Source organism: Balaenoptera ricei, chromosome 10, assembly GCF_028023285.1.
Source record: "Balaenoptera ricei isolate mBalRic1 chromosome 10, mBalRic1.hap2, whole genome shotgun sequence".
Lineage (NCBI taxonomy): Eukaryota > Metazoa > Chordata > Mammalia > Artiodactyla > Balaenopteridae > Balaenoptera > Balaenoptera ricei.
Window position 1 is genome coordinate 99,968,325 of NC_082648.1, and position 6,463 is coordinate 99,974,787.

Below are 6,463 nucleotides of genomic sequence, written 5' to 3' on the forward strand. Positions count from 1 at the left end.
GGGGCGGCGGGGGTGGGGTGGGGGGGCGCAGCGAGAGTGACTCAGCCCCTGGGACTCTGACCCGGAGCCCTGCCCTTCACGCCCGGGCCGCCACGCTCCCAGAGCAGCCGTCTCTCCCCCCTCCTCTCCCGGCCACCCTCCCGGGCACCGCTCTGAACATCCCCCGCGCTCCCCTCCCTCCATGGCTCTTTATGGCAGTTTCAAAGCTGCAGCCGCCGCTCGAGCAGCTGCGGCCTTTGATGGGGACAAGGCAGTGAAGGCCGCCCGGGAGGCCCCTGCCCGCCCCCGCCCGCCCCTCCCCGGGAGCCTCGGGCCCGGCAGCGTGGCGCGGCGGAGCGCCCAGCCGGCACGCCTCGCACGCCAGAGCAAACTTTCGTGACCGGAGGGAGACACACGGCGCATGCTGCGTTACCTTTGCAGCAGCATCCTTCCTGGCACTTGCTCCAGACCCCTCCAACAGCCCAGGGCGACCGGCCGGAGGAAGACAACTCCCGAGTGAGGCTAGGGAGGAGGGGAAAGGGAACAAGGAGAAGGAAAAGGAAAGGGGGCAGTTTCTCGTCTCTCAGCCTCCTCGCGGCTCCTCCTGCCCGAGCCGGCAAGTGAAGTCACAGGGCCGGGGCGGTGACATCAGCCGAGCCTCTGACATCACGGCCCCTGCCAGATCTCACCTCTGCAGGGTGGAGATGGAGGAGCAGCGGGGAGGAGAGGATGGATGGAGGAGGGAGGGGAGCACAGATTCCTCCATCACCCTCAAATGCGGAGAGCGCGTGCCAGCGTGGGGGGGGGGGCGGGCAGGGGAGGGGCGGGTGGCTCATCTCTGAAGAATATGTTTTATCTCTATAGATAGGGGCGATTATGTGTCTATAACTGGCCCCCGAGTGAATGGCTTAAAAGGGCCAAACGCCCACCACAGGCAAGAATCACAGCGCACCGCTGTTCTTGGAGCCCAGTGGGTCAAGGCCAGCGTGACAGGTCGTGGAGCACCTACTGTGTGCGGGAACTCGCACCCAGCATCTTGGGCGGTGATCGCAAACACCCGGTGTGACTCAGAGAAGGAAGGGCCTCCCCAAGGCGGTGCAGAAGGAAGATGAGCTGGGATTTGAGGCACGTGGCAAAGAGGGTGGGAAAGGGCCAGTCACGGCCAGCAAGGGGGCCCAGAGGCTGAAGGGCCAGCCAGGCAGCTTCGGGGCTTTTTGAAGCCTTTCACCGGCTGCAGGATCAAGGTCTTGGATTTGATTACTCAGCCTAGGCCACCCCCCAGCAAAGTTGGGCTTCAGTAGGGGCAGGCAGAATGCAGCAGTCCCCATCACCCCAAATCCCATCTCCAGGGGTGGCAGCAGCAGGCAGCCTGCCGTCAGCGTGTGGCTAGCAGCACCAGTTCAGTGGGCTGAGCACCTACTACTACGCGCAGTCCCAGCACCAGGCATTCATGCTCCCCCTCTTACTCCGTGGCAATGCCTGAGAGGTAGGCACCAAAGCCCCATGTCAAGGTGGGGAAACTGAGGCCCAATACATGGTGGGACAAAACAGAGACCCAGGTGTCCAGTGCCTGGACTCCAGACCACGGCCAGATCCTTGGCCCTGCAGTGCCCTCGGCCTGAGCCTCCTACTCTACAGCTGCACAGACCATCCCCGATGCCCACTTGCTTTAAGTAAACCATGAGTGCTCTAGCCTCTGCCCTCAGATGAGACACCACGCAACCTGCTCTGCTGTGTTCCCTTTAGCTCAAGACCCCAGCCCAGCCCGGGCCCCGCCAGGCCCCAGTGTGGCAATCCCACCGCAGCACCCTCTTCCCTGGCACCACGGAGCACCTGGGCTGCTGAACATCGGCTGCCCCTAATTCGGCTCACAATTTCATCTGAGCTCCTGGGCCTGGCATTGGGTGAGGGCCTACTAAGCGCCAGACTCCAACTATCTCATTTCACCCTTCCCACATCCAGGATGTCAGGGTTAGAGGCCAGGAGACCGGGCTGCTCCCAGGGTCTGGAAAGTACTTCCCTTTCTCCCAGGCTTTCCCCAAAGCCTGAAGCTAACGTTCCCACCTCAGTTCTCAGGACTCCGGCCATGCTTTGCACCGGTCCTTCCCCCACCAGGACCTGACATGGTGCAAAATCCACACCAGGCACTCAGTAAAACCTTGTAGTAAATTGACCCTACTCACAAAAGATGTGCGCACAGGCGCAAACACCAGCGAGGAAACCCAGAAGAAACACCTCCATTCAGTTCCCTAAACAAACCACGCTCCCTCTGGTCTCCAGGCCTTCGCACCTGCTGTTCTGCTGCTTGGAACACCTCACCCCACTGTCACCCATTCCCTGGCTGCATGAGGGTCTCAACTGAAACATCACTTCCTCCGAGAAGCATCTCCTGACCCCCAGGTCCAAGTGAGATGCGGCTTTCCATGTTTATCCCCCATCATAGCTCCTACTGAGTGTCCCGGGAGGCAGCAGGAAGTGGTGGAAAGGGATGGGGGCTCCAAGGCAGACTGCTCGGGTTCAAATCCCGGCTTCCCAACTCACTCACCGTGTGACCCTGGACAAGCCACCTGACCCCTCTAAGTCTGTTTCCTCCTTTGTGAAGTGTGGGCAAGAACAGCAGTGCTGTTGAGAGGGTCTCAGCACAGTGCAGACCCTCACCAGATCCAGCAGAACTGTGCCTGCCTGTTCACCTGCCTGCCTCCCCAGCCAGGCTGCTCAACCAGCCAAGGAGACGGGTCTGCTTTGTCTTCTGACCCCTGGCACAGGGCCTGCACACAGTGGGGATTCAAGAAATATGCACCGAGGAAACCAGGCAAGGTTGGTTGACACAGTGGATTGGAGAACTTTAATTCAGTTCGGCAGGCACCTGGTTTTAAGTCTTGGCTCCACCACTTCCTTCCTGTGGGACTGTGGGCAAGTTACTTAACTTCTCTGAGGCTCATATGCTCCACCTGTAAAATGGGTATAAGAACAGAACCTGCCTTATAAGGTTGTTGTGAAATTACATGAGGAAGGGATGCAAAATGCTTAGACCAGTGCAGACTCGTAGCAGGAGCCAGATCCGTGTTAGATGCCATCATTACCTTACGTGATCTGGGCCTGCGAGGTGCCACAGAGGACAGAGGGGAGTCTGAGAGAGATGTGGTGCAAGTGGGAAGGAAGTGGACTTTGGAAGAACACAGACCGGGCTCTGACACAACCTCAGTGAGCCTCAACTTCCCACTCTTGAAGGAATGTAACTAACGCTCCTTACTTCGCTGAGTTTTTGAGTGGGTAACTGCAGACAAGGAATATGAATGAGCCTACCACAGAGCCGGGCACTTAGTAGATACAGAATAAATACGAGTTCCCTTCAGTCCCCTCAAACTATGGACACACATGGACAGTTACTCAGTAACTTTTCACAAACATCTCAACGTGGGTGAGGTGGGATCACCGAGTGGGGAGCAACAGATGCAGAGAAGAGGCTTAGAAGGGACGGCAGCTGGGGGAGGCACCAGGAAAGGCTTCCTGGAGAAGGAGGTGTGTGAGCTGGTTCAGGAAGGTTCAGGGGAAGGGAGGAGGGAGTAAGTGCATGGACAGAAGACCCAACCCCCCAAAGGCAAAGCACATTCCAAAACAGCAACTCAGAGGGTAGAGGGGGCACTGTCGCCTCTGTTTGGGAACATGGGGTTTTGGTAGCACAGTGGCTGAGCTGGAGGGCTCCATGAGCACCAAGCTTTTGTGCTGGGCATGTTGTCATGGATACAGGCCAACAACACAGAGACCAGAATAACTGAGCTGGGTGGGATGCTGGAATCATCTGCCCCAATCACTCTACAGATGGGGAAACTGAGGCCCAGAGAGAAGAAGGGACTTGACCAAGGTCACATGGTAGTTCAGTGGCAGGGACCTACCTGCCTACACTTAGGCTCACAACCCCTAGGTCAGAATTCTTTTAATGGTAACGGCAAAGACAAGTTAATGGTACTTACGTAGTGCTTATTGTGTGCACCTGTGTCTTAGCTTCTTAGGAAGATGAACTCATTTGAGCCCCACAACAACCCTCTGGTGAGGGTCTACCATTACTCCCATTTTACAGATGAGCAAACTGAGGCCTAGGGAGCTCAACTGAGTTGCCCAAAATCACACCGCCAATAAAGAACAGAGCCAGGATTCAACCCCAGGGTATCCAACCCCAGGGTATCCAGCCCCAGAATCCGGGCACTTAACCAATACACCCGACTGCTCTCATCATAGCATGCATCCATCCCATCGTGCATGTGTGCACCCATCCACCCCATCAGGCATGCATGCATTCATTCAGGCAGTATTTATTTGAGCTCCTACTGTTCCAGGCACTCAAGAATCAGCAGTGAATGCACAGCCAACCCCACGGAGCCCTGCCCGCCTCTCTGTGACCCATGCTGCCTTGTACTGTGCCCAGCCAACTCAGAGCTCACTAAAAACCGTCCTCCTGAAAAGCCTGGTCTCAAATTTAGCTGCTCAAGACCACAGACCGCTCTATTGCTGGGAAACCACAAACCAACCCCCTTTTAAAAGCCATTATGTCGCTTGCTTAGGAAAGTGGGAGGGAAGACGATTGATCCAGTATCAATTTCTGGGTAGAATGGTGAATTGCATGGATGTCAGAGGCCTCACTGGCCCAGGGGGAAAAAAAAAAAAAATCCTGCACGTCAGATTTGGAAATAGTACACGGGGCTTGAAGCAGTCGAGCAAAAAAGTTTAATGGTTGAGTTTTGCCACCACAAGAGCTTTCAACAAGTCCAACCCCCTGGGCAAGGAGGACGCAGCCCAGTCGCATGCACTGGGCACCCTTTCAGATAGGCTTCGGGGCTCCCAGAAGACCCAGACCTTCTCCTGCTAATAGCAGACTGCCTGCTCTGCTCCAGGCCCACTACACTGTTCTGCCCCAAAGGCTGGCATGACTGTCCCACTCCCCAGAGGCGGAAACAGACTCAGAAGAAGGAAGACTTTCCCAAAGTCAACAGAAACCAGGCCTGGCTGGTTCCAAAGACTGTGGTCCGCCCTCAACATTGCCACTTCAGTGCAGCCTTGGGCAGGCCTTGTGCCTTCTCTGATCCTCCAGTTTCCTCTTCCTTAAAGTGAAGACACTGGGAAACAAGAGCAGGAGCTCCCTTCCAGCCCTGGCCTTCGGTGCATCCATCTGACAAGGCTGCAAGATTGGTGCCAAGGACAGGAAGAAGGGCCAGCAGACGTTCCCCCAACCCACACCACCACCACCACCTTCATCTCACCTCCACTAGTAGCCAACAGCCCCAGAACAACATATCTTAAAACAGAAATCCACTTCAGGGAGGCGAGGTATTTTAATACCCATTCTACAGATGGGGCTATAGAGTCCAATCTATAATGGAAGTACTCTCTCTCTGCCACTGCCTCCCCCAACACACTGAGAGGTTCTGAACATCATCTGCCATTGCCCGAAAGCAGAGACAAAGCGAGAGGAACTGGGTGGCTACTGAAATCAGGTTATTAGTAGAATTATTAATAATAATCCCCAACATCTGCATAATAGCCACCTCCTGGCTGTGCAAAGGCTCACAGCCTCAGTTTCCTCTTCCATAAGACGGGAATAATAGTGATTATTCTTCCCTGAGATGGCAGGACAAGAATCATGCATCCCATTTTGCAGATGAAGAAACCAAGGCCCAGAAAGGTGGTGTTAAGTGCACTGAAGTCACAACTCGAACATGGGTCTGTGACACAACGCAGGAGGCTAAAAGGAAAGAAACGTCTGGGGTGGCCTGAGATTCTGAACCAAGCACACTTTTATCTGCTGGTAGTCTGCTGATGGCCACAAATGAAGGGTGACTTGCCTGCCCGGGGGCCATCAGGGGCCTGCAGCCTGCTCTGGGCACAGCTGCCACCCTGGCAGACCCCCAAAGAGCCACCCAAAGAATCTCTGCACTCCCGAGCTTTTTTCCCATTCCAAACATGCCAGAGCCCCGCGGACCCCGGAGGCTGCTACTTAGCGCCAGATTAATCACACCGAATTCTCCATCCAGATACTGCGTGCAGGCCGAACTCCCACCGCTAATCGCCATAATATTCTCCTCGGCGTGTGCAGGCGGCCGGGGCGATGTTCCAGGAATATTAATTCTCCACCGCCGGCTCACTCTCGCCGCACGCATGCGCCCCCTGCATGGCCGGCTGCTGTTCGGGGATCAGGGGGCCTGGCAGGGGGACAGGGGGCCAGCAGGAGGCAGTACCCAGGTCAGAAACCCTCCCTGGGGGCTGGGGCCTGCCCGGTGCTAAGCGGTGGCCCCAAGGCCTGGCTTACATTTTAACCTGTGCCACCGCAGGGCTGGAGGTGGCTCATGCCTGCAATGAGGGTCGCCCCGCTCACCCTGTCTCTTCTCCCAGTTTTGCCCCCAAGCCCCCTGCCCCAGGACCTGCAGAAAGCTCAGGTCCCCTGAGAAGCCACAAAGCATGAGTCCGCTGATGTCCTCTCAACACAACA